The sequence below is a fragment of the Triticum aestivum genome, chromosome 6B, assembly GCF_018294505.1.
Source record: "Triticum aestivum cultivar Chinese Spring chromosome 6B, IWGSC CS RefSeq v2.1, whole genome shotgun sequence".
NCBI lineage: Eukaryota > Viridiplantae > Streptophyta > Magnoliopsida > Poales > Poaceae > Triticum > Triticum aestivum.
Window position 1 is genome coordinate 284,232,567 of NC_057810.1, and position 26,530 is coordinate 284,259,096.

Genomic DNA, 26,530 nt, shown 5'->3' on the forward strand with positions numbered 1-26,530 from the left:
AAAATGCAAGAATATTTTTTGAAATATTGAACAAAAAAAGGAACCCGTGAACTTTTTTTGAAATTTCTAAACAAAAATGAGAAAAAGGGACATTTTTTGAAATTGGGAACCCAATTTAAACTGCAAATATTTTTTCAAATTCCTAAACATTTTCAAGAATCATGAACAAATATTAAAAAATGGAACATTCTTGAAATTTTGAACAATATTTTGAAACCACGATTATTTTCTTAATTTTCAAAAAAAATAGATTGTGAACAACTTTAAAAATGAGAACATTTTATGAATACCGAATAATATTTGAAATTTTTGAACACGTTTGAAAAGAAAACGTAATCTTGAAAAGAAAAAGGGGAAAGGAAAAAAAAGGAAATTTTAAATAGAAACGGTGAAAACAAAAAAAGAAAAGGAAAGGAAAAGGTAAAACGAATGAAAAAAAAATAACAGAACAAGAAACAGAAAAAAAGGGCCGGCCCTGTCGGGGCGATATGTGCGAAGCCCTGACAGTTGGCCGCGACGTGCAGCAAATAGGGTATTCCTAAAAAATTGGAGCACGTACGGTCCAAAGAAAAACAAAACGAAAATTGTCTCAAAAAAAAGTTACACCTACACCCAGAAAAAAAGCCTATGGTCCTTTGTTTTCTTCACAACTACTCCCTCTGTCCTACTCCCTCCGTTCCAAATTACTCGTCTCTAAAATGGATATATCTAGAATAAAAATATATTTAGATACATCCATATGTGCGACAAATAATTCGGAACGGTGGGAGTAGAATGTAAAAACATTTTTGACACAATGCTAGTATTAAAAACGTTCTTATATTTTGAGACGGAGGGAGTAATTTGAATTGCTTACCACTCCCAGTCTCCCACACTCGACCTGAAATCTCGAGTCCTTCACACGGGCTTTCTTCCCTAGGAAGGTCCTTCGGTTGGGTCTCCACGTCCCACACCCATGTGCGCTGCCCTCCACCCCCAACGTCCCAGTGAGCGTTGACTCATCAATAGAATCTTCCCCGGCACAATTCACTCCGAAGGATATAAGGGCCGAGTCGTCAAGATTGTCCGCCATCTGGGCAAAGGCTCTTGATTTGTGATCATAATCCATTACAGATTTGCTTTACTTTCCCAGTACCGAGTTCTCCTTTTCGAAACACACCGTAAAATGTTACTGATAAACTCCACGGTGGAGCCGGTGACGTTCTGGGCGTCCTCCAGCCCGTCACTCGCGGCCTTCTGATTCTCCCATGTCATCATCGCCGTCCTCCTCCGCGGCCGCGGCTGCACACCTAGCTATAAGGGCCGCGCCAAGGAGCGCGTCACGGGAGGTTCTGAAGCTGAGACGCCGTGTGCTGATCAAATACAATTAGGCGAATGGAACAATGGAGGACACGATGGCGCCGTCACTGCCACTGCCATGGGCGACAGCGACTGCGGCCGCGCAGAAGAATGCTCCGTGGAAGCAGGCGAAGTTGACGCTGCCACCCGTCGGCCACGGCCAAGAGAAAAAAGTGGCGGACGCGACGACCCATGCATTGCTGCTGATGCGTCGTCGTCAGAGGAGGAGAAACGCGGGGACAAGGAGGACGAACTCATGACGAGAGCAGAAGAGTTCATCCAGAGGATGAACAGAGTGTGGAGGACGGAGAGTTTACTTGTTTGCTGATGCGCTGATGCAGCTTGCTACGTTGAACAGGAGGTAGAATTATTGCGTTGAACTTTTGGGAGTTACTCCCTCCGATTTCGAAATACTTGTCGCACGTATAGTTGGGTATTTGTCTGTTCAAGCACTTATTACTCCTACGTCTGGTTTTCACGCGTACCCTGGTTTACATAACTGAGCAGGTATTGGGATACACTCCGAACTGTCGGGTCCGGAGGTTGAAGCGAAGAGGTCCGTCATGACAAATGATTTACAATCCAGCTAGGGACAAAATATGTCATTTGAAGTACACAATCACTTAGACTAACTAAATTCTTCTTCTATACCATCCAACAGGTTGTTTAGCCTACAATCCCGTTGGAAATACTTTGCGGCTAATCCTACCTGATCATATACCAGATTAACGGGGATCTCTTTCCTATTTGACCCTACAGGTCCGACCTCGGCCATGTGATTCGGGTCAACCTTGGTGTACCGCGTCTTCACCATGGCCCAGGCTTCCCTCGCACCTTGTCGGCAGGACGATATCTTTCATAATCGGAAGCGCCACCGCGCTCCCTTGAGCATCTCTACAAGCTCCCCCATGCCTCCTGGCAGGGAGGCGGATGGTCACAAGGCCTGGGCAATACCCTACATCACCTGCCGAATTTGTTCGTGCAGTTGTGAGAGCTCTTGCAGAAGATCGCATGCGGATCCGGACATCTCCTCTTCGGACGACCTGTCAGCATACCTACAGACATAACTCTGTTAGCACGTTTCTTCGCCGAACTGTATAAAGGTTCGTTCGAGCACTGACTAAAAATGCCGCACCGAAGCCTCTTATTCTCCTTCACGGAGTCAGCAAGTTGGGCCCGAACATCTTCTAATTCAACGCCCAGCCGGGTATTGGCATCTTGGAGATCGTTTTTCTCCCGCCTAACCCATGTAAGCACATGCTCGCCAGCCTCTAGCTGTTGTTTAGCTTGTTGCTCATCCTCTTGTACGATCCCCGGATTCCCTCCGGGATTATCTGCAGAATCTATTGTTAGATTCACAAGCATGCCGAATACTAACTGGTACACGTAATCACATTCTTTTTGAGACAAGTATTACCAGATGAGGCCTTCTTCGATTCCTCCATTCTGGCAACTGTGGCCCTTAGCTGGGCTCAGGGCCGGGCCGGCAAAATCCGAGGCCCTGTGCGAAACTAAAAAATGGGGCCCTGTCTCACTAAAAATGAACTAACGAGCAATTATTAAAACATAAGATAAAAAATATGAATAAAATAAAATTGAAGTTATACAGTAGCATATAACAATTGGAATGTGTCAATGTTTGACAATTAGACGAACTGTCTAACTCATCTAGTTCTCGGTCCTGTCTGGTTGAACAGCTACATTGTGATCTTTACCCGATGAGATAAGAACCGATCTCTAACGAAGTAACGATCCCTGCAAAAAGTTAATTAGGAAAATAGAAATTAATTAGAAGTACAAACCAAAGTTAATCAAAAAGAAGAACACGCTAAGCACATGAAGGCTGGTGTTAGTCACGGATCGATCCAACGAGGCGACGAGTTTGAAATTTGGAAGAGGAAGCTAGAAAGGCAACAACGCTTGAATCCGATCGATTTGATGAGGCGAAGACGACGAGACGATCCTGTTTCCTGTAGCGAAGACGACGCGACCAGTCTCCAGATAGAGAAATGAAACGATCCAGATGGACTTCTTAATGATTCCTTTTTTCGACCGACCCTAGCATTTCCATATTATCGATCGAAAGATTGATCGAGCACCAACGCTCGTGCGCTCGATGGCCTCGAGGCCCAGCTCTAGATCGGCTCAGGCCTAGCTCCAGTGCCTAGGAATTTTTTTAGAAATACTACTATGTCTATATACTAAATATGGGGCCCCCCAAAATTGTGGGCCCTGTGCGGGCTGCACATTTGGCACCACTATGGGCCCGGTCCTGGCTGGGCTTTGCACTCCTCCAGCTCTTGGGACAAATGGGTGTTCTTCTCTGTAAGAACCTATGCATAAATGATCCTTAAATCAGTTGTGCCAACTGTTTCAAGTCTCAGGGGCTACTAATATGCATAATTATCAGATTTTCTTACCCGTATATCCTTTAAATACTAGTCCGTAGCTCTAGCAAGACCACCTTGAGCAGCTCGTATGTACGCGTCTCCTGAGTTGAAGGCATTGAACGCCTCTTCGGAGAAATTAGGGTCGTGAAGTACAGCCCGTCGACGCCTGTGATTCATGGCGCTCTCCACTTTGGAATTTGTAGCGGATATTCTATCCGCATCCTCTATAGGAGGACCGACCGGCGTTGTCCCAGTGTTAGCCTCCGCCCCTGAGTCCGTATGGAGTCCGGCTTGTGGAGGCGTGGCCGGCAGGCTCTCCAGACACAGTCCGGCGAGCGCTTTTTCTGCCAGGGGACCATGGACATTGTTATATTTTAAAGACGATAATCATGGAGCAGGTTTTTAATCATACCTCTGCGACGGCGTCTCGGTCCTGACCGCCTTCCTTTTAAGCCTACCCGGCTTCGGTGCCCCTTGTTGGCGAGTCACCACGGGTTCGGCGCGGCGCCCCGGTGGCCTTCCCTTTAAAACGCAATACATGTGCAGTGGGTAAGGCGCAAAGAAGGGATCCTTCTTGGAAGTTAGGACTCTGGTTTTACTTACATGCGATGCAGGGAGTAGGCCAGGATAATCAGCTATGATGGCCACCAAGGTACCGTCACAGCTTAACTGGTAAAACATCATGTCGACGAGCTCCACAAATATGTCTAGATCTTCTTCAAGTCCGGGGTCGAGGGCCCGGTTGGGGTCCTCTGGCTATGGAGACGGGTTGTGGACCTCCCTCACGGCTTTTCGCAATTCCTGCTATGAATTAGCAAGGTAAATATTTGTGATGACAGAATGCGGGAATGAATACAGTTGAGTAAAAGATAGCAGCTCACCCAGCTTGGGGGGTGTACATGGAAAATCAATCCCATGGCTTAATGCGGAGAAAATCCTCTTCTTCTCCTTTATACAAATCGGACAGTATTTTCGCCAGAGCGGTGGCGGAGTCCGGACCTTTACGATCGCAACGGGTGGCATCGTCTTCTCCATTGAAGTGCCACATGGGTTTCCCCCGATACTGGAGTGGCTGCACTCCCCGCATTATGCATATTGACATAACCTCGATTATTGTCAATCCTGATTTGGCCAGCGTGTTTATCCTACCCATCAGATAAAGGACATCTCTGTTATCTTCCTCCTAGGGGCTCCAGGGACGCCAGCTGCGGTGTTTCTTCAGTGGGGCATTGGCAAACTCAGGAAGGCCTATCCGGATAGGGTCTGGAAGGGGAATGTCCTCTATATAAAACCACTCCGAAGGCCAGTCTTCGGATATCTTCTTCGGAGTGCCGGATAGGTATCCGGTTCCAGCGATGCGCCATACTTCGGCTCCGCCAACTTGGTATATTGGTTCCTCCTGATTGCGAGGGACGAGGCAGAATAGCCTCTTCCATAGCTCGAAATGAGCTTCGTAGCCCAGAAATAGCTCGCAAAGGGCGACATAACCTGCGATGTGCAGTATGGAAGTAGGAGTGAAGTTATGCAGCTGGAGGCCGTAGTACTCCAGGAGCCCACGGAGGAACGGATGGATTGGAAATCCGAGCCCCCTTAGCAAGTAAGGGACAAGGGATACTCGGTCCCCCCTGGATGGGTTGGGGAAACTCTCTGCTTGCTCCCCGCCATCGTAAGTGGCTAGTCCGGCTCGGACGGGGACAAGATATGTAGGCGAGAGAAACCTCTGGGTCTTCAACTCCACCAATCGGCCATGGGATACAGAACACTTCTCCCAATCACCTGGCTTAGCGCTATGGGAGCGAGAGGAGGAGCTGCGGCGACCGGCCATGATGGGATGGCTTTTTTCGGGCGCGCTCTGATGAATCCTCGCTTGGGGAAGATGGTGTGATTTGGATCTGAGGATCCCCGTCTCTTTAATAGACGATCTACTAACATGGTCAGGGTGGCAAAAATGTAAAAATGCCCCGACTTCTCGCATTTGCTCGACACGTGGAGACTACCATTATTAAGGTACAGAAGCCGAGGAGTGCAAAATTAATGGGAAGCCGGACACAACTCGTTACTACAGGTAATCTGGATTTGGAGAAGAACCCGCCTTGCAATGTCGAAGACAATCTGCGCGTCGGACTCATCGTCATTGAAGCCTGGTTCAGGGGCAACTGAGGGAGTCCTGGATTAGGGGGTCCTCGGACAGCCGGACTATGTACTTGTGCCGGACTGTTGGACTACAAAGGTACAAGATTGAAGACTTCGTCCTGTGTCCGGGTGAGTCTCTCCTTTGCGTGGAAAGCAAGCTTGGCAATTCGGATACGTAGATCTCCTTCTCTGTAATCGACTCTGTGTAACCCTAGCCCCCTCCGGTGTCTATATAAACCGGAGGGTTTAGTCCGTAGGACAACAATCATAATCATAGGCTAGCTTCTAGGGTTTAGCCTCTACGATCTCGTGGTAGATCAACTCTTGTAGTACTCATATCATCAAGATCAATCAAGCAGGAAGTAGGGTATTACCTCCATAGAGAGGGCCCGAACCTGGGTAAACATTGTGTCCCCCACCTCCTATTACCATCAGCCTTAGACGCACAGTTCGGGACCCCCTACCCGAGATCCGCCGGTTTTGACACCGACACTCAGTGTGACCAATTAGATATTCTCTGTGAGATAAAAAAATATTGTAATAGACAACAGGGAGTTTGCAAGCCCATCTCAGTGAGACCGAGATCCCATCGGTGAGACCGAAGTGACTAGGGTTTCTGGCAATGGCTATGTCAAATGAACTCGGTGGCACCGGATGGATCAAATCGGTGGGGCCGAGTTTGACTTTTGGTTTGGGACAAATGTGGATATGAGAAAGTGGTTGAGGGCTTTGGAGCATATCACTGAGCACTTTGAGAAAGCAAGCCATTAAGCAACACCTCATCCCCTTTTAATAGTATTGGCTTTCCTGTAGACTCAATGTGATCTTGGATCACTGAAATAGAAAATGTAGGGTCCAGAGCTTTGAGCTTGAGCCAATCCTTTGTCCTTAGCATCTTGAAGGGGTTCCACATCCTCTTGTCCATGCCACTCCACTGTTGGACTTATCTGAAATACACTAGATAAAAGTATCAGTCCAACAAGAGATATGTTGTCATTAATTACCAAAATCACCCAGGGAGCACTTGTGCTTTCAATGTACCCCTTTTTGGTAATTGATGATAACATACATCAAAGCTTTAGATAAGGATATAGAGAAAGGCAAGTAGAGCTTTGGAAGGACAGGTAGCATGCATAGGTCCCCCCTATATGTATGCAATCATGCAAGTATGGAACATAAGATCATGTGAGTGCATAATCATGACAGAGCAAGCAATGAGTTACATGTATCTTGGCTATATGCATCAGAGTATATGGTGTGAAAATGAGAAATGTTCCTTCATGTTCATGAGTCCTTCTTGCAAACAATATGTATATCAGTAAGAGATCCTCATGCTTATGAGTGTGATGCATATACTTACCTTGAGGTCTTGAGCTAGCTTTGGAAGAGATGAACCTGAGTAAACAAGGTTAGATAACACAGAGACATCTACTAATCAGAGCAAAAGCAGCGAACCACAATAGTACCAAGATTTGGGATGACATGTAGAGTGAGTACTAGGTACTCTATTGAGCATAGACATGTCCCCAAAGGTAAAGATATGCAATGAATTCGAAGATTTCCTTCCCTTAGATGTCTTGCTCCCCCTGAATCTTATATGGGATATTGGGAGAAGATAGGGAATAGAAAATCAGAGCAAAGCCAACACACAAACAAAACATAAACAACAAGAACATGTCTTTCCCTTCTAAAGACATGTAACTTCTCTCCTCTTTGTATACCAAGCAACTGGAGTCTCTCTATGATGTGGTTATCTATCTCTCTTTTCCCCCTTTTAGATATGATTAAACTTTGATGTGGACTCTCTCTCCCCCTTTGACATCAATTTCCAAGAAGGGTCTTCTGGAGTGTGAGTCAAAATAGGTTTGGTCCTTGAGTCACATGGCAAAGTAGCAGGAAAAATAAGGTGCTGGTAGAGGAAAAGAATCATCGAGTGGAGCTGGAATAAAATGTACAGGAAGCAAATGACAATGTGCTTTCTCAGTTTTGAGATCGGCTACACCGAGTTGTTTTCTTCGGTGACACCAAAAAGTTTCGGTTTGGCCGAAGGGGACAAGTCGGTGTGTCCGAGTTCATTACAGAGAAATTGCACTAGTCAGCTCAACTCACTACGCAAATTAGATCTCACAAGGATTTGCAAGGAATTAGATGCAGAGAAATGCAGAAACAGAAAGAGAAGAAATCTAGATGAAGTTTTTTTTAAAAGGGAAACAAATATGCATGAGACAAATGCAAGAACAAGGAGAAACGCTAGAGAACTTCATCTAGAATTGGTCGGCGACAAAGTCACCTATGTTAGAGTATATTGACTTATGAGTCAAGTGAAGACACTTGATCATAGGTCATACTCATCGCTTAAGCTCAAAATGGGGTTGCCATTTTTCGGTTAAGCATTTTGATGTATTCACATCTTGTTGAGTTGCTTTGACCCATGTCTTGGGGTAAAGCTTCTCTAAGATGGAATAACATACCTTGGGTGGTGGTGTTGATCTTGATCATGTAGTTGAACTTGTGTGGGATGCTCAATGTTGATGTAGTCCATTTGGAGCACCACTTGTAATTGGAGTTCATCTACCTACATGAATTAGTTTTGCAAGGAATAGCACTTGTGTATCCAAAAGTGACAATCATGAAATTTGATATAGGAATTTTGTCAAAGGATATATATTTGAAGGGTTTCAAGCTTCCTTGTCTTCAACCACGTAATGTAGAGACTTGGTGATGTAGAGATTGCTCAAGATGTGAGTGAGTTGCAGTCTCATATATTTAGATTCATCCAAGTACCTACAAGGATTAGATAACATGCAAGCTGCAAATATGTCCAAGATATAAGATTATCATCATAAGAGAAATATCAAGGATTAGTCATAGGCTCATGTCTTGCATGTATCCAAATGGAATTCCTACTCCAAGTTTGAAGCATCAATGATGTTCAATTCACCTCTCAACCTGCAAAATACTTTCTCATCAAGTGGTTTAGTGAATATATCCGCCAATTGCTTGTCGGTACGAACATGCTTAAGGTTAATATCACCCTTAGCAACATGATCTCAAATGAAGTGATGACGAACTTCAATATGCTTAGTTAGAGAGTGTTGCACGAGATTGTGAGCAATCTTAATAGTACTTTCATTGTCACAAAGCAAAGGAACATGTTTCACATATATCCCATAATCCTTAAGAATTTGGGTCATCCAAAGTAATTGAGCACAACATGAACCGGCGGCAATGTATTCTGCTTCGTCGGTGGATAAGGATACCGACTTTCGTTTCTTGGAGGACCAAGACACAAGAGATCTTCCAAGAAATTGACAAGTACCCGAAGTGGACTTTCTATCAACCTTGTCTCCGGCATAGTCCGAATCGGAGTAGCCAACAAGATCAAAAGAAGACCTCTTAGGATACCAAATGCCAAAATTTGGTGTATGTATTAAGTATCTCACTATCCTTTTCATGGCCTTAAGATGACATTCTTTAGGGGCCGCTTGATATCGTGCACACCTGCACACACTTAGCATAATGTCGGGACGAGAGGGACATAGATATAATAATGAACCAATCATAGAGAAGTAAACTTTTCGATCAACGGGTTCACCATCTTTAGTCAAGTCAAGATGTCCACTAGTAGGCATGGGTGTACTCATACCTTTGCATTCTTGCATATTGAACTTCTTGAACGAGTCCTTGGTATACCTCGTTTGAGAGGCAAAGGTACCTTCCTTAGTTTGCTTGATTTTCAAACGAAGAAAGAACTTGAGTTCACTCATCATAGACATCTCAAACTTCTCCGACATAAGCTTTCCAAACTTTTCACTAAAATGAGGGTTAGTTGATCCAAACATAATATCATTAACATAAATTTGGCACACAAATAATTCTCCATTAACCCTTCTAGTGAATAGAGTAGAATCAATTTTTTCCAATCTCAAAGCCTTTTTCAGTAAGGAACTTGGTCAAGCATTTATACCATGCTCTAGGAGCTTGTTTAAGACCATAAAGAGCTTTGTGAAATTTGTAAATATGATTTGGTTTCTTAGGATTAACAAAGCCGGGAGGTTGTTTAACATAAACTTCCTCCTCAATTTCACCATTTAGAAAAGCATTTTAATGTCCATTTGGTATAAAGTGATATCATGGTGATTAGCATAGGCAAGTAAGATGCGAATGAACTCAAGTCTAGCAACGGGGGCATATGCTTCACCATAGTCCAACCTTTGACTTGGGTGTATCCTTGGGCGACGAGACGTGCTTTGTTGTGAACTACTTGTCCATCTTCATCTTGCTTGTTGCGAAACACCAATTTGGTAGCGATGATGTTGTGGTTGTTGTCGGGCTTCTCGACCAATGTCAGCACTTGGTTTCTCTTAAAGTTGTGTAGTTCTTCGTGCATGGAATTTATCCAATACGGATCTTCCAATGCTTTTTCAACCTTCATGGGTTCGATGCTAGAGATGAATGAACAATGTTCACAAAAATTAGCCAAACGAGATTTAGAGCAAGTGATTCTCCTGGTTTGTATATCATTGTAGATTTGCTCAACGAGATGATCTCTAGCAACTCTTGCTCAAACTCGTGAGAGCTTTTGTTTTGATTGGGGTGGAACATCTTCTTCATCATCTTGTTCTTCTTCTTGGCCTTCTTCATTGTTGACGTTGTTGTTCTCTTGTCATGGTGGATAACGAGGTTGATGCAGTTCATCTTGGTGTACTTCCTCGCTCTCTTCCTCTTGGTGTGCCCCACTTGTGGATGCTTCCATATCAACTCTTGGTTCACCTTGTCATGAGGTAGAAGCCTCCACTTGGACTGACGAGGTACTCTCCTTCACCTCCGTTGGACGGACCTTGCCAGTAGACAAGTCTTGGATTTCTTCCGAAGGGTCTTTATCTCCTACATCAATTGGCAATTGCTCTACTTGTGAGCCGTTAGATTCATCAAACTTCACATCTACCATCTCTTCAACCTTTCGGGTGAAATTGTTGTAGACACGGTAAGTGTGAGAGTTTGAGCCATAACCGAGTAGGAAACCTTCATGAGATTTAGGAGCAAATTTAGAGCGACGATGCTTATCAAGAATGTAGCACTTTGAGCCAAATACTCGAAAGTATCCAACTTGGGGTTTATTACCGGTGAGGAGCTCGTATGCCGTCTTGCCGAGTAGCTTGTGAAGATACAAGAGATTTGTTGCATGACAAGCTGTCTCCACCGCTTCCGCCCAAAAGTGCTTTGGCGTCTTATACTCATCAAGCATCGTTCTCGCCATTTCGATAAGCGTCCGATTCTTCCTCTCAACAACTCCATTTTGTTGAGGTGTGTACGTAGCCGAAAACTCATGTGAAATCCCTTCTTCGTCAAGAAAGGTATCCGCATTGGCGTTCTTGAACTCCGTTCCATTGTCACTCCGAACCTTCTTGATCTTCACTTCAAATTGGTTTTGGGCCTTCCTAGCGAAGTTCTTGAAGATCTTTTGGACCTGCGATTTATCATCGAGAAAGAACACCCACGTAAATCTTGAAAAATCATCAACTATAACTAGACCAAATGAGTTTCCACCGAGACTTTTGTAGGCGTTGGGACCGAAGAGATCCATGTGAAGTAGCTCGAGCGGTCTTCTCGTGGTCATGATGTTCTTCACGGGGTGGCTTCCTCCAACCTGTTTTCCTGCTTGGCAAGCGCTGCAAAGTCTATCCTTATCAAATATGACATCTTTAACACCAAGGATATGATCACCTTTAATAATCTTGTCAAGGTTTCGCATGCCCACATGACCTAATCGTCTATGCCACAACCAGCCTTTAGAAGATTTAGCAATTAAGCAAGTTCTAGGTTGAGCCTTTTTAGTGAAATCAACAATGTATAGATCACCTCTACGTATGTCGGTAAAGACCATTTTATGATTATCTCTACGAAACACTTGGCAATCTACTTTAGTAAATAGGACATTGAAACCGAAATCAACAAGTCTAGAAACAGAAAGCAGATTACAGCTAAGAGATTCAACTAGCATGACATTTTGTATGGAGCTATCTTGTGGGATGGCCACCTTACTGAGGCCAACCACCTTACCCTTTGAGTTATCACCAAAAGTGACATATTTTCGAGGGCCATCATTTTCAGCAAGCTCACAAAACATATCTTTATCTCCGGTCATGTGATCGGTACATCCACTATCAAGGACCCATTCCTTCCTCCTGCCATGTATCCTCGAAGAGTTGCCATAAGACCAAAGTGTCTCATTGCATCATTAAGATCATAATCACTATCATCATCCTCATCATAGTATCCATGTTCAACATCGTCATGTGGTGGATCAATTCCTAGAGAGGGTGATTCGTTAGATAAATGATTTTGACAATGGTCATCTTTATGAATTCTAATAGATTCAGACATAATATTGCTAATGATTCCAACATCTCCTTTGGCACGCATGAGATTTGTAAGCTCAAATAGACAATTACCAAACTTAGGATCATTGGAATTCATCTTACTCAAGGCAATAGACTTATGAAGAATCTCATCTAGATTTTGCAAGGAATAGTTTGGAAATCTTTCCTCAAGAAATCTTCATATTATGTAGGCACAATCAAGAGTAGGCAAGCAACCAATCAAGTTTCTAGGCAAGCCTCTAGTGATAAGATTAACAGTTCTAAGATTGCGAATCATGTCAATTAACTCATCAAGAGTAGGATGCATAGGATCAACATGAGGTGCACAAGGGCTAGTAATGTACTTGTTCAAATGATATTCATTGAAAATCACAAGCATCTCATTTTTCCACTCATCAAAGTACTCTCCATCAAGTATAGGCACTCTATGTCTAAGACTCCCCAAAGTAGACTCATCCATGTTCCTCCAATGGTGTTTAAACCAAAGCAATGGAGACCAAGGCTCTGATACCAATTGAAAGGATCGAGAAGAGGTGTCTAGAGGGGGGTGAATAGACCCTCAACACACAAAGTTGATAGTTTTTAAGTATTTCAAGTTGAGGTGGAGTTTAAGCACAAGTTTAACCATTCACAATACATATCAAGCAGATATGAGCATCGGAAAGTAAAGCATGTAACTTGCAAGAAAGTAAAGGGATGGGATTGGAGTGTGCAAACGCAATTGGAGACACGGATGTTTTTGGCGTGGTTCCCATAGGTGGTGTTATCGTACATCCACGTTGATGGAGACTTCAACCCACGAAGGGTAACGGTTGCGCGAGTCCACAGAGGGCTCCACCCACGAAGGGTCCACGAAGAACCAACCTTGTCTATCCCACCATGGACATCGCCCATGAAGGACTTGCCTCACTAGGGTAGATCTTCACGAAGTAGGCGATTTCCTTGCCTTTACAAACCCCTTGGTTCAACTCCACAATCTTGTCGGAGGCTCCCAAGTGACACCTAACCAATCTAGGAGACACCACTCTCCAAAAGGTAATAGATGGTGTGTTGTTGATGAACTCCTTGCTCTTGTGCTTCAAATGATAGTCTCCCCAACACTCAACTCTCTCTCATAGGATTGGATTTGGGGGAAGGCTAGAGATCAAGATTCATATGGTTGGATTGGAATATCTTGGCCTTAACACATGAGTAGGTGGTTCTCTCTCAGAAAATGAATGCTGGAAGTGTAGGCACGTTCTGATGGCTTCCCTCACGAATGAGGAGAGGGTGGAGGGGTATATATAGCCTCCACACAAAATCTAACTGTTACACACAATTCATCAAACTCGGTGGGACCGAATCAGAAAAGTCGGTCGGACCGATTTAGTTCATAATGTGACCGTTAGGCATTTTCGGTGGGACCGATATGATCAACTCGGTGGAACTGATGTGCAAGGGCTAGGGTAAAACCTAATCTCGGTTTGACTGATTACACAAACTCGGTTGGACTAATTTGGTAATAAGTAAAACAGAGAGTTGGTCAGGCAAACTCGGTGTGACCGATTACATCTCCTGGTGAGACCGAAAATATTGCAATAGGTAACAAGGAGTTTGCAATCCCATCTCGGTGAGACCGAGATCCCAAAGACCAAAGTGACTAGGGTTTCTGGCAGTGGCAATGTCAAATGAACTCGGTGGCGCCGGATGGATCAAATTGGTGGGGCCAAGTTTGACTTTTGGTTTGGGACAAATGTGGATATGAGGAAGTGGTTGAGGGATTTGGAGCATATCACTAAGAACTTTGAGCAAGCAAGCCATTAAGCAACACCTCATCCCCTTTTAATAGTATTGGCTTTCCTATAGACTCCATGTGATCTTGGATCACTGAAATAGAAAATGTAGAGTCCAGAGCTTTGAGCTTGAGCCAATCCTTTGTCCTTTGTATCTTGAAGGGGTTCCACATCCTCTTGTCCATGCCACTCCACTGTTGGACTTATCTTAAATACACTAGATAAAAGTATCAGTCCAACAAGAGATATGTTACTGATCACATTTGAGCAAACCCAAAGCTCATCATACGGCAAGAAGTGACCATGATACTCTCATGATCTAAGGAACTAAAATCACGAGTTAATACTCTGTGTTATAACGATTGACTTATGACGGTATTATCTCAAAGTATGACAAACAAGTTTGAGTTGATCCAATATGACCGTTCTTCTAATGTCACATTCTCAATGTTATTTTGAGACTATCATTACTCTTAACGATATCTCAAGATCCAGAAAACATGACCACCAACAAAAATTTAGCTGGTCTTAGTGGCGGGACTAGGAATCTTATTTTACCGATTATCGTTCTACACATGCATATGAGTTTTCCATTTAATCACATATTCCAGGATCATAGTGGTCACAACATAGAATATAAACTCTAAATTATGAACATGGAAATATAGTAAGAAAATATTATTTCCTATAGGGCATACTTCCAACTGACTGCCACTTGCACTAGTCAATAATCAAGTTTACATAGTCTCCTTAACACCTATGTCTATCCGGTGTTGCTCATGCTTTGCTCGTGGTAAAGCCTTTGTCATCGGGCCTGATATATTTAAATCTATGTGAACCTTGAGGACCTTCACAAACCATTTCTCGACATGATGTCAGATGATGTGATACTTGTGGTCAATATGTCTGGTCTTCATGTGGATCTTGGTTCCTTTGCTTGAGCAACAACACCACCATTATCACAATAGAGTGACATTGGGTTCATCACACTTGGGACCACTCCTACTTCTTCAAGAAATTTCTTGATCCAGACCGCCTCCTTCAAAGCTTTTGATGACGCAATGCACTATGCTTCTTTGAAGAATCCGCAACAGTGTTCTATTTCAAACTCTTCCAAGCCACTTCACCACCATTAAGGGTGAAAACATAGCCCGATTAAGATTTATAGTCATCTGCATTAGTCATGAAGCTAGCATCGATGGAACCATTTACAATGAGCTCTTCATCTCCTATGTACACAAGGAGCATGTCATTTGTCCTTCTGAGGTACTTAAGAATATTTTCACAGTTGCCCAGTGAGCCACTCCAGGGTCACTTTGGTACTTTCTACTAACACTTAGTGCATAAGAAACATCTAGTCTTTGATGAGTCCAAATTATGAGGCCTTTTTACCGATATTTATGTGCCTACTAGGTAGGCTTTGAGGATTTTTACCACGTTCGCACACTTCTTTTTGTTGATAATCCCTCAGGTAAAGGTTTTCGGAGCAATATTCATTTATTGGAGAAAATCCCTAAAAATGGCAGTGGAATCACGTATTAAAGGTGATAAACACTTTCCATAAAATAATCAAGCAAGAAGGCTGAAGAAATAGCCGTCGTCGCACTTCCAGAGCGAGTGACGGCATTCCATGCGACCACTCATGCTCGCATGAGCAGTCGTTTGGCGCGCCGTCACCTCTAGGAGATCTGCTATTTTCACCCCATCAAAGCGGGTAATGGATCAAACGTGTAGAGACTCTAGAAACTCCATCCACAAAGTAGAACCATAGCCACCGAAGCCCATCCAGTGGAAGTATCAATGAGGAGAAGGAGGGTATTCCTCTCATTGCGAGGGTAATGAAGTCATCATCACCATCTTCATCATCAACATCTTCATCGTCATCATTATCCACATCCTTATCATCTATGACATCAAGAACCCTAGTGGATCCTTCGGTGTATCGGTTGATCCGTTCATCCATGTATCCCATTACCATCACCATGATGATTATCGTTCCTATGTCTGAGTAGACTCGTTGTTCCTGGGGTATGGATGAACCCTAGTGTGCAATAGGATGTTTGATATTAGAATTTAATATCCTCTTTGCATGTTTATGTTGATAATCTTCTTGACATTGGGTGAAGTCGACCATCCAACGTATGCCAACTCTGGATGGAAGGTTATTATTGTTGGCTAACTGTGTGGTTGTGGAGTTGGGTGACATGACAGGCCCCTTCTCCCTTCATAGCGGATAGTTGCAATAGGGGTAAAACGGAGACCATTTTGGCTGCGTCCACAGGGACCTCTTTCCCCTTAATCACCAGCTGATAACCGGAGTGGGGAAGAATGGTGGTGGCGTATGGGATACGGAGATACCACGAGTATATGCATCTGTACCAACTCCGCCCACAAAGAGAAACATATAAAGTGACATAGGAATCTGAAATAGCTTTATGTTTAGGCACCGCCATAGATGCACACTAGTGGGGATTCCGGACCCCTGGGGAACTCTTTTAATCATTTGTCTCAAGTCTAGTCATTCTACTTGTTATTTATTTCAGCTCATTTATTCACCTTTACACTTGCAACCTTATTATTATCTTCACTACTGTTATGGATCAATTACAATTTCTAGGCACATTATTCACACCTTGGAAAGGACCAAAGATTGATTATTGTGCTCCCTATGAGATAGATACTATTACTTCAAAAAGGCTACAACTAAACCCTGTGCACTTCTAGGTTATCAAGCTTTTTCTGGTGCCGTTGCCGGGGAGCTGAGCACTTTTGGTCTTAGTTCTGAGTTTGTTTTGAATCTTGTGTACTAAGTAGTTTGCATGTCTGGAACAATCATGGCTAAGTATGGACACAATTATCAACTTGCAACCATGCGTCTTATAGGTCCACCTATTCGAGAAATGTTCACATCGTTGGGACCTAATCGCACCGGTGTAGCTTATGAGGTGAACAAGTGTCCTCGAATTGTTGCATGGCAAACAGTTTAAAGGTGTGGAAGGTGAGGATCCTTATCAACATTTGCAATTTTCTGGGGATGTATGTGGGACATTTAAGTTGAATGCTTTTAGCCCCGATGATATGAAACTAAAATTATTTCCTCACACTCTGGATAAAAAGACAAGGAATTGGTTAGTGTCTCACCCTATAGGTACCTTTGATACATGGAGTAAGCTAGCCGGAACTTTTCTATCATATTTTATCCAGAGAAGAAATCATATGAAGCAAGTACGGGGATCTTAAACTTTCGACAGAGGCATGGAGAAAGTCTGGTAAACACATATCAAAGGTATAAAATTTCACTAAATGATTACCCTCATCATAAGCTCCCTGAATGGTTAGTATTAAAAAAATATTAAGGACTGCAATATGATTCTAAGGAAGAACTAGATTTAGCATCTGCAGGTTCTTTTATTATTAGCAAGGTCCCTAAAGCATTGGAATTATTAGAAGGGAAACTGTCGCGGGAAACCACGACCACCTATGGGACCAGGACGGCCCCTTGCTAGTTCGGCGGCGGGGGGGGGGGGGGTCGCGTTGCACAAAGAGCAGACCAACATGGGGCGGTGCGATAGAGATCACACGGGAAGTTTTTACCTAGGTTCGGGCCGCCGTGAGGCATAAAACCCTACTCCTGCTTTGGTGGATTGATGGTGGAAAAGTGGTGGTGGTGCATAGTACACTCGCTCGGCAGGGGTTGCCTTGGGGTGGCAGCGACTACACTACGGGGGTGCGAGTGATCTAACTTTCCAATCCCTCTAACTGTTGCCATGGGCCTCCTTTTATAGGTTAAGGGGTCACCACAGTGGCAAATTAGTCATTAGACACTGATATGATAGCAAATAGTGCTATCATACCTAACTCTGCAGGCCGACAGTGTGCATTTAATGCACCGCTTAGCGTCATGTCATTGGTTGCCCGGCAAGGCTTGCCGGGCTATCTTGCCAGCTCCACGCCTGCTCGTCTGACACGTCTAGGACGGGTTCCATGTGTGGGTTTTCTTGGTAGGAAGTGGCCGCCATGTGGCGAATGGTTGCCACTTAATCAATCCGCAGCTTAACACCGCACTGATCGACAACGTGGGTCGTGGTGGAGTAGTTGGTGAGGAGATCTGGCCTCCGCAAGTCCCGGCAGGCCCTGCCGAGATGCCTTGGTCATCTTCTTCTGTGGGTGGCCTCGCCCCTTGCCAGGCTCGCCTGCCCGGCAAGGGAAGCTTCTTTCTTGATGATATCTATCTTTTCTGACTTGGCCTTGGTCCTTTCTAATCTGCTTGTTGATGCTTCGAATTTCTTGGTCTCTGGTTCATCTTGGTCTGAGGCTTCAACCTTGATCTTGTGCATGTGCACAGTCAGGGCGATAGGCCCAGGGTCTGTTGCACCGACAGAAGCCCTCGGGCCTGCCGCGAATGCGCTACCGAGCGTCGTCGGGGTAGGGCCTAACAAGTGCACAGGCAGAGCTGTTGAAGAAGCTGGTCTCTTAAGTTCTTCCTTGCTTCTTCATTAGTCTTGATTTCGGGCCAGTTTCCGGTTTCCCCGCACGTTGTTCAAAGCCAATGGTGGTGGGTCTGCTCCAGTAATGGCCCGTGAATGACTTTAACGCACGGGGTAGAAACTGCCAATTCACTCTTCCCACCACACCCTTATCCTTAGCCACGTATGTTGCATGCATCGCGCGGGGTAGGTAACTGAGGCGCGTGGCGCGGGAGAGCATAATGACAAGGGCCCGGCTTCCTTGAACTAGTGGGGGAGGGCAGCGGTCACCCATTGCGGATCCTGCCCCCAGTCCCTCGTTCGTCTATAAAAGGAAGAGCGGGGGAGGAGTGGAGGCATCCAACCGTATTCTTCTTCTCTTCTGCCTTGCTCCATCTTGAATATGCCAGAAGGGAGAGCCTGGGACTGGCCCCCAGGCTATAGCTCAGAATCCTTTGTGGTCACGAGGATGCCCGGGTGGCGCGGTGGTAACACTGGAGGTGGCGACTCCAGCACGCTCGTTGCCGCGCCGCCCGTAGCCTTGACTTCAGTGGGAGGGGATGCAAACGACACCATGCCGAGGCCCACGGCGGGTGCGGGGCGTGGTAGCCAGTCACTCCTCATTCTCTGTTCCTGCATGACATAGAGGAAGAGCCTCGGGGAAGGTCTGTCGTTGGTGAAGGCAGATTTGGCTCCTCCAGGTGTCATCCTTTGTTTGCGAAGGAGGGCTTCTCGTCTTCGTACATGTCTTCGGGACGTGCGGTGATTTCCGATGTCAGGGCCGTTGGGAACGACCATGCTCTCTATGCGAAAAGCCAGAGAGCATGGCGTTCAGTGTGGTTGACGATATGGGGTCTTCGGGTGGTAGTGATGTGGACGAGGACGGCAACCCACGACGCATCTAGAATGGGGGCGCCCGTTCTGACGAGTCGTGTTTGCCGGTGACTCTGTGCCTCGCCACCCGATCCTCTGGCAGCGTCACCATTTGCGCCGGCCCTTCGGTTTCTTCCTCCTTCCCGGAGAGCGGCGTCGTGCTGATCCTAGGGAGGCGCCGGACTCTAGTTGTGCCCGCCTTTCTACCTCTTCGACCTCATCCTGTAAGGAGATGGACAGGGGCAAAGGCATCATGGGGCACTTATCTTTTTTCAATCTTAAATCTGTAGGCACTTGCCAAATTTTAATTCAAATAATGTAATCTCCCGTGTCTATGCTTGTGTTTTGTAATGCTTGTACTTGTGTCAGTATGTTAATGAAAAAGATAAACCTTGTCGGGAACCCGTGCATGTGTATGTCCATGCAGAGGTGAGATGCCTCTTTAGTGTAAATAAACGAGTTTTTCCTGGCAGGTTACCTTGCCAGTACCCTTTTTGTCTGCCGGAGAGTCACATCTGCCGGGTTACAGACAAAGCGGACCAGCCCCCCACCAACCCCCTTTTACCAAATGCAACTACGATCATCCTAATCAAAGCAGTGTTCGAGTCAGGAATGGGAGCACCCAAGTCTAAGAAGAGGCGGTGAGGTTTTCTAATGCTCTAAGTTATAGCTTACAGAACACGAATGGACAAGAGGTAGAACTTATATGTTCGGCTTGCCGGGGATCGCAGTGCTGGGCAATCTTCTCAACTCCTTGTGGAAGCCAAGTCCATAGTAAGAACTTGCAGCTTCATACAGATGAGAATGAATGCAGGATGCGATCCTATCTATATGCATATGCAGATGCTCATGAAAATGCTTATGCAGTGATCTGGATTGCTCATGCATGCATGCAATCTAGGTTGGGGGCCTCCCTACAGCGCTTCTTTATTTTCTCTTGCACGGGGTCATTGGCCCGACTTTGTACAAGGGGTTACATGCAGCTGAGGCAAGGCCTGTACAAATGGGTGGCTGCCGGGCAGGGCCCGACAGCCTCGCGCCTTACGGTAGAACTTGCCGAGATGCTCAATATTCCATGATTTTGGCAACATAGTGCCATCTTCGGTCTCCATACGGACTGCCCCGGGTCTGGTGACTCGTACTACCCGAAGGGCCTTCCACTTTGGTGACAACTTGTGTGTACCCTTGGCGGACTGAACGCACCTAAGGACAAGGTCGCCTTCCTCAAAACACCGGGCGTGAACCCTGTGGCTATGATAGTGACGTAGGGCTTGTTGGTAGCATGCAGCACACATAGCAGCCCTGAGATGGTTCTCCTCGAGTAGCACAGCATCGTCATGATAGTGCTGATCTTGCATGATTTCATCGCAAGAAAGTACTCGAGGCGACCCGTAAATGAGTTATGTGGGGATAACTGCTTCTGCCCCGTAGACCAGGGAGAAGGGAGTCTGCCCAATGGCTCAGTTTGGTGTCGTTCGGAGGGACCAGAGAACCACCGGCAGCTCCTCGATCCACCGCTTGCCGTGCTTCTACAGCGTATGCATGAAAGGTTCTTGTCTTGAGTACACGTAGCACTTCAGCGTTCACTCTCTCAGCTTGTCCATTGCTTCAGGGGTGTGCCACAGAGGCAAATGAGATTTTGCATCCAAGGGTGTGAACATATTGCATGAAGGCGTGGCTCGTGAAATGGGTGTCGTTGTCGGTGATGATCCTTGCCGGAACACCAAAACGACACACCGGATCTTTCAAGAACTTGATAGCTGACTGGGCAGTCACCTTTCTCACTGCAGTCACTTCCGGCCACTTTGTAAACTTGTCGATGGCAACGAACAAGAATTCAAAGCCCCCGATTGCTCGGGGGAAGGGTCTGAGGATATCGAGCCCCCAGACCAAAAATGGCCATGATAGAGGGATTGTGTAAAGTGCTTGGGCGGGCAGGTGGGTTTTCTTGGAATGGAACTAGCAGGCTTCACACTTAGTGATGAGCTCGACCGCTTCTTGGAGGGTTGTGGGCCAATAGAATCCTTGCCAGAATGCTTTCCCAACTAATGCCCTTGATCCAATGTGGGAGCCACACATTCCTCTGTGTATCTCAGCCCGCAGTTCCTTTCCTTCTCCCCGGCAGACGCACTTCAATTTCATGTCGTTGGGCCTCCTTCTGTACAAAGTGTCATCAACAAACTGATAGATACTGGCCCTCCGGGCTACTTTTTCAGCTTCGTCTTGGTTGCCAGGAAGCTCTCCGGTTTGGAGGAAGTGGACAATGTGCCTTTCCCAAGTTGGAGCCTGTGGCTCGGCAACGAGGACTAGCGGCACCTCCTCTGCTGCGGGAGCACCAGCCTCGTACGCGGGGTCCATGGGCTCAGTTGGAGGGGGTGGTCGGCAGGCTGCGAGGAGTTGTTTCTGGCAGGGTCTCTGTCGAGAGCGGACGGCTCTACGAGGAGAGGCTTTTCGGTGTCCAACTTTCTCCTCTTCAGGCCATTCTTGCTGGGGATACAGAGGGCTGAGTAAGACGAAGAACAAAAGTCTCTGGTTCCACAGGAAGCTTTTGCGCAGCACACTTTGACGGATGATCAACTATGTTGTTTTCCGCATGGGGTACGTGCTCTGTTTGCAATCCGTCAAAGTGCTCCTCCAATCTTCTCACTTCCTTGATGTATGCCTCCATCAATGGACTTTGATAATCCTTGTTAACTTGTCTCACCACAAGCTGTGAATCTCCTCAAATGATTAGTTTCTTAATTCCCAATTCTTCTGCAATCCTAAGCCCGGTAAGGAGCCCTTCATACTCTGTTGTATTATTGGTGGCTTCTTCCCGGGCAAAATGCATCTGGGTGACATACTTCAAGTGCTCCCCGGAGGGGGCGACAAGAAGCACGCCAGCCCCTGCACCTTGCAGGGAAAAAGCACCATCAAAATACATAATCCATTCTTGGGGTGATTTTGCCAGGGATAACTGTCTCTGTCACTTCCTCGTCAGGGGTTGGTGTCCATTCTGCAATAAACTCTGCCAATGCCCTGCTCTGGATAGTGGATGTGCTCTCAAACTTCAAACCAAAGCTGGATAGCTCCAAAGCCCACTCCACTATTCTGCCGGTATCTGGGTTTTGGAGTATCCGTTGAAACGGGAAACAAGTAACTACCATGATCTCATGGGCTTGGAAGTAGTGGCGCAGTTTCCTTGAGGCCATGATGAGACCAAAACTCAACTTTTGCACGCCGGAGTACCTCGATCTAGCCCCCTGTAACAAGGAGCTAATGAAGTAAGTGGGCGTTGCACCACTTTCTTCCTTGCCGTGTCCTTGGGCTTGTCCTTGTTGCCATGCTTGCTACGGTTCTGATCCTTATCAAGTTTTGCCGGCCTCTGCTCACTCTCTTTCTCATCCACTTCTGGTTGTGCTACCAAGGCTGCACTGACCACTTGGTTGGTTGCCGCTAAGTATAGCAACAACGGCTCCTGGGGTTTGGGTGCTGCTACCTCTTGAGCATGTGTTGGTTTTCCCTTGAAGAGGAAAGGGTGATGCAGCAAAGTAGCATAAGTATTTCCCTCAGTTTTTGAGAACCAAGGTATCAATCTAGTAGGAGGCTACACTCAAATCCCTCATACCTGCACAAACAAATAACAACCTTGCAACCAACGCAATAAAGGGGTTGTCAATCCCTTCACGGCCACTTGCAAAAGTGAGATCTGATAGAGATAATAAGATAAATATTTTTGGTATTTTCATGATATAGATTGAAAAGTAAAGATTGCAAAATAAAATAGATCGGAAACTCATATGATGCAAAATAGACCCGGGGGCCATAGGTTTCACTAGTGGCTTCTCTCAAGATAGCATAAGTACTACGGTGGGTGAACAAATTACTATCGAGCAATTGATAGAAAAGTGCATAGTTATGAGAATATCTAGGCATGATCATGTATATAGGCATCACGTTCGCGACAAGTAGATCAAAACGATTCTGCATCTACTACTATTACTCCACACATCGACCGCTATCCAGCATGCATCTAGATTAGGTTAATAAGAACAGAGTAACGCATTAGGCAAGATGACATGATGTAGAGGGATAAACTCAAGCAATATGATATAAACTCCATCTTTTTATCCTCGATGGCAACAATACAATATGTGCCTTGCTGCCCCTGCTGTCACAGGGAAAGGACACCGCAAGATTGAACCCAAAGCTAAGCACTTCTCCCATTGCAAGAAAGATCAATCTAGTAGGCCAAACCAAACTGATAATTCAAAGAGACTTGCAAAGATAACAAATCATACATAAAATAATTCAGAGGAGATTCAAATATTGTTCATAGATAATCTTGATCATAAACCCACAATTCATTGGATCTCGACAAACACACCGCAAAAAGTATTACATCGAATAGATCTCCAAGAAGATCAAGGAGAACTTTGTATTGAGATTCAAAGAGAGAGAAGAATCCATCTAGCTAATAACTATGGACCCGAAGATCTGAAGTAAACTACTCACACTTCATCAGAGAGGCTATGGTGTTGATGTAGAAGCCCTCCATGATCAATTCCCCCTCCGACAGAGCGCCGGAAAAGGCCCCAAGATGGGATCTCATGAGTACAGAAGGTTGCAGCGGTGGAAATAGGGTTTCATGGTGCTCTTAGATGTTTTCAGGGTATATGAGTATATATAGGCGAAAGAAGTCGGTCAGGGGAGCCATGAGGGTCCCATGAGGGTGGGGGCGTGCCTCCCTGCCTCGTGGCCGCCTCGTTGCTTCCTTGACGTCCACTCAAAGTCTCCTTGGTTGCGTTTGTTCCAAAAACGACTCTCCCAAAGGTTTTATTCCGTTTGGACTCCGTTTGATATCCCTTTTCTGCGAAACACTGAAATAGGCAAAAAAACAGCAATTTGGACTCGGCCTCCGGTTAATAGGTTAGTCCCAAAAATAGTATAAAAGTGTCTAATAAAGCCCATTAAACATCCAAAATAGATAGTATAATAGCATAGAACAATCAAAAATTATAGATACGTTGGAGACGTATCAAGCATCCCCAAGCTTAATTCATGCTCATCCATGAGTAGGTAAATGATAAAAACAGAATTTTTGATGTGCAATGCTACCTAGCATAATTCTCAATGTAATTTTCTTTATTGTGGCATGAATGTTCAGATCCAAAACATTCAAGACAAAAGTTTAATATTGACATAAGAGTAATAATACTTCAAGCATACTAACAAAGTAATCATGTCTTCTCAAAATAACATGGCCAAAGAAAGTTATCCCTACAAAATCATATAGTCTGGCTATGCTCTATCTTCATCACACAAAATATTTAAATCATGCACAACCCCAGTTTTAGCTAAGCAATTGTATCATACTTTAGTATTCTCAAACTTTTTCAATCTTCACGCAATACAGGAGCATGAGCCATTGACATAGCACTATAGGTGGAATAGGATGGTGGTTGTGGAGAAGACAAAGAAGGAGAAGATAGTCTCACATCAACTAGGCGTATCAATGGGCTATGGAGATGCCCATTAACAGATATCAATGTGAGTGAGTTGGGATTGCCATGCAACGGATGCACTAGAGCTATAAGTGTATGAAAGCTCATCAAAAGAAACTAAGTGGGTGTGCATCCAACTTCCTTGCTCACGAAGACCTAGGGCCATTTGAGGAAGCCCATCATTGCAATATACAAGCCAAGTTCTATAATGAAAAATTCCCACTAGCATATGAAGGTGACAACATAGGAGACTCTCTATCATGAAGATCATGATGCTACTTTGAAGCACATGTGTGGTAAAAGGATAGTAACATTGTCCCTTCTCTCTTTTTCTCTCATTTTTTTGGTGGGCTTCTTTGGCCTCTTTTTTTATTTGGGCTTCTTTGGCCTCTTTTATTTTTCATAAATCCGGAAACTCATCCCAACTTGTGAGGGAATCATTGCTTCATCATCCTTTCCTCACATGGGACAATGCTCTAATAATGAAGATCATCACACTTTTATCTACTTACAACTCAAGAATCTTAGAACAAAATATGACTATGTGAATGCCTCCGACGGTGTACCGGGATAATGAATCAAGAGTGACATGTATGAAAGAATTATGAATGGTGGCTTTGCCACAAATACGATGTCAACTACATGATCATGCAAAGCAATATGAAAATGGTGGAATGTGTCATAATAAACATAACGGTGGAAAGTTGCATGGCAATATATCTTGGAATGGCTATGGAAATGCCATAATAGGTAGGTATGGTGTCTGTTTTGAGGAAGGTATATGGTGGGTGTATGGTACCGGCGAAAGTTGCGCGGCACAAGAGAGGCTAGCTATGGGAGTACGTATAATCCATGGACTCAACATTAGTCATGAAGAACTCACATACTTATTGCAAAAATCTACAAGTTATCAAAAAAAAGTACTACATGCATGCTCCTAGGGGAAGGGTTGGTAGGGTTAACCATCGCGCGATCCCGACCTCAACACATAAGGAAGACAATCAATAAATAAATCATGCTCCAACTTCATCACATAACGGTTCACCATGCGTGCATGCTAGGGAATCACAAACTTTTAAACACAAGTATTCCTCAAATTCACAACTACTCAACAAGCATGACCCTAATATTATAATCCTCATATCTCAGAACAATCATCAAGTATCAAACTTCTCATAGTATTCAATGCACTTTATATGATAGTTTTTATTATACCTATCTTGGATTCTCATCATATTATGACTAAAAGTTTAACCAAAGAAAATTACCATGCTGTTCTAAAGGACTCTCAAAATAATATAAGTGAAGCATGAGAGATCAATAATTTCTATAAAATAAAACCATTGTCGTGCTCTAAAAAGATATAAGTGAAGTACTAGAGCAAAATTATCTAGCTCAAAAGATATAAGTGAATCACATAGAGTATTCTAATAAATTCCGATCCATGTGTGTCTCTCCCAAAAGGTGTGTACAGCAAGGATGATTGTGGTAAAATAAAAAGCAAAAACTCAAATCATACAAGACGCTCCAAGAAAAACACATATCATGTGGTGAATAAAAATATAGCATCAAGTAAAGTTACCGATGGACGAAGACGAAAGAGGGGATGCCTTCCGGGGCATCCCCAAGCTTAGGCTTTTGGTTGTCCTTGAATTTTACCTTGGGGTGCCTTGGGCATCCCCAAGCTTAGTC

The 26,530-nt window shown here is 44.7% G+C and overlaps 1 pseudogene; it reads left to right on the top strand.

Annotated features, from left to right (window-relative positions):
• The first annotated feature begins 1,165 nt into the window (after nt 1–1,165).
• On the top strand, nt 1,166–1,666 carry LOC123139171 (uncharacterized; annotated as a pseudogene).
• The last annotated feature ends 24,864 nt before the right edge of the window (nt 1,667–26,530 follow it).